The sequence below is a fragment of the Vespa mandarinia genome, chromosome 1, assembly GCF_050613455.1.
Source record: "Vespa mandarinia isolate Hongniang chromosome 1, ASM5061345v1, whole genome shotgun sequence".
Taxonomy (NCBI): Eukaryota; Metazoa; Arthropoda; class Insecta; order Hymenoptera; family Vespidae; genus Vespa; species Vespa mandarinia.
In genome coordinates this window covers 19207501-19210000 of record NC_140810.1, presented here as the reverse complement: position 1 = coordinate 19210000, position 2500 = coordinate 19207501, and the positions used below count along the sequence as shown (strand labels likewise).

General features: G+C 32.0%; 1 protein-coding gene across 4 annotated transcripts in view; it reads left to right on the top strand.

The window, feature by feature from the left end:
* Window positions 1-2500, top strand: part of RhoGEF3 (Rho guanine nucleotide exchange factor 3) — a 153884-nt gene that overhangs the window by 40139 nt on the left and 111245 nt on the right. The window contains exon 1 of one of the 4 annotated variants that reach the window (XM_035879535.2): window positions 1680-1823. The exons of the other annotated variants lie outside the window; for them this stretch is intronic. The gene's annotated coding sequence lies outside the window, so the exon portion shown is untranslated. Of the gene's footprint in view, window positions 1-1679; window positions 1824-2500 lie in introns of those variants that run through there. 4 annotated transcript variants of the gene reach the window in all.

The following is a 2500-nucleotide window of genomic DNA, read 5'->3' as shown; positions in this document are numbered from 1 at the left end:
TGTGTATTCCTTATCTTTCTTTTTCTTTTTCATTTTATCTCGTTCGAAATAGACAATTCCATAGTGTTTAGAAAAAAATTGTACGATCGACGAATCGAATCCTGAATAACTTTGATTCGAATAAGTCCAATATTTCGATCGTAAAAGTCAATTTTATTGGTTAAATATTTTTTCTTCCTCCTCCTCCTCCTCCTCCTCCTCCTCCTCCTCCTTCTTCTTCTTCTTCGTTCTCTTCTCCTTTTTTTATTTTAATTTGATTTGATTCGATTTTTTTTCCTTCTTTTTCATTTTTTTTATTTCTTATTTTTCCTCAAAGGCGTCAAGTAAAATAACGAGAAAGATGAAGGAGGAAGAGAAGGAATAAGAAGAAGAAGAAGAAGAGAGAGAGAAAAAAAAAAGGAAAAAAGAAAAAAAAGAAAAGATTCGCGTGTTCTCAAGCGAACTCCTAACATTCATTTCGTAAAATGAGAAACTTATTACCATTTCTTTCCTTCCTGTCTACTTTTCTATTACTTTCCTTTCGTCCTTAGGTTAAACTATAAACGTTCGTCCGTAAAGAAGAACGAAAGAAGGTGTTGACTTTCTCCATTAAGCGTAAAAAACTTTTATCAAAGTGGACGTTCGTCTTATGGAGGGAGAGTGAAAATTGAAAAGAGAGAGGGAGAGAGAGAGAGAGAGAGAGAGAGAGAGAGGGAGAGAAGAGAAGAAAGGAAGAAAGAAAGAAAAAAAAGGAAAAAAAATTAAAAAAAAAAGGACAGAAGAAAGGAAGAAAGGAAGAAAAGAAATGAAAGGCATAAGGGAGAAAGAGGAAAAAAAAAAAGAAAACGTTTAAGAGAAAACTCTTAATATCATAGTTACTCAGAATGAATGTCCTTGATATATTTTTTTCTTCGTCGTTAGTTCGAGTACGCTCTCTCGTTAATACGCCTTGTATGACGATAAATTTGTCGAATACTGAAAAAGGAGAAAGGTGAAAAAGACGACGAGAAGGTATTTCGAAAAAAATCAACGATAAAGTATAAGCGGCAGATATATCGTTCTTACGAAGTTTACGACCCGTTACGAAGATTGTGTTGACGTGAAAAGATTTAGCCGGATTTAACGGGGAAATAAAGAAATAAAGAAATAAATAAGAGAAAGATAAAAATAAAAGATATAAATATTAAAGGACACTCGTGAATTTTTTCTTCCGTGGTTACGTTTTATTTCTCTCTCTATTTTTTTTTCTCTTTCTCTCTCTCTCTCTCTCTCTTTCTCTCTCTTACTCTCTCTCTCTCTCTCTCTCTCTCTCTCTCTCTCTCTCTCTTTCTCTCACAGACACACACGCACACGCACACGCACACACAGACTTCCAATCAAGGAATTTAAAACGAAGGAAGATATAATAAATTCTGTGAATTTTTAGTATCGATTAATATCAACGAATATAGAAGACGACGAAGTGGAAGATAACGTTAAAAGGAAAATATAAAGATAAGAATAAGAATAAGAAGAATAAGAAGAATAATGGAAGATGAAAAAGAGGGACTTGGTTATTTCAATAATATGAATTTATTCGTAAGCTATAGGATCGACTCTTCAAAGATACGAAAAACGAATCAAATTATTACGGATATTTTAATTTTGATTATTGATTATCACGATAATTGTTACTAAATGAACGAAATAAGAGATCATTCGCTATCTCACGTTTACATATCGGAGGAAGAGGGATTGCTTTATTTTTTTTCCTGTTCTCCGATCCAACACTCGAAGCAAAGGATGTTCGAAATTGGACCGAAATGGGAAAGAGTGGGGTGTGGGAGGAACACCGACCTTATAAGGTGAGAAATAACTCCTTCACGAGTAATAGAATTTAATGAAAAATATTCGAGAAATGAGATAGAGAAAAAAAGAGAACGAGAGAGCGAGAGAGAGAGAGAGATCCTCTCGTTTTCTTTTCATTTACGTTCTCTCCGTTCTTCGTGCGACCGTCGACCCGTGCGTAGTCTGGTTCGTTTGTTCGACGTCTGGCATGACTTTTTTTATTTCTTCATTTTCTTATTTTCTTTTCTCTTTGTTTTTCTTCTTTTTGTTTCGTTTCTTTTCCTTTTTTCCGTGTTTTCTTTTTTTCTTCCTTTTTTTTTTTTTTTCTTTTTTTTTTACTTTTCCCTACAATGAAAATGGCCCTCGCACAGCAAGAAGGAGCCAAGTAAATGTTCTTTTCTTTTCAAAGAACGGATCAAAAGAAGAACATCTACTTCTTTTTTTTTCTCTTTTTTTTTTTTTTTTTTTTTTCTTTTCTTTCTTTCTTAAACGTTCAGTAGAAATGCGCAAAGAAAGGGACTTTAATTTTTTATATTTATTCTTTTTCAATGTAAAATTTAATTAATTTTATATATTTATATACACTAATTACAGTGTATGTATAGTATAATGTACATTAATTATATATATATATATATATATATATATTTTTTTTTTCTTTTCATTATACGTAATACGTATACAAATATCTACA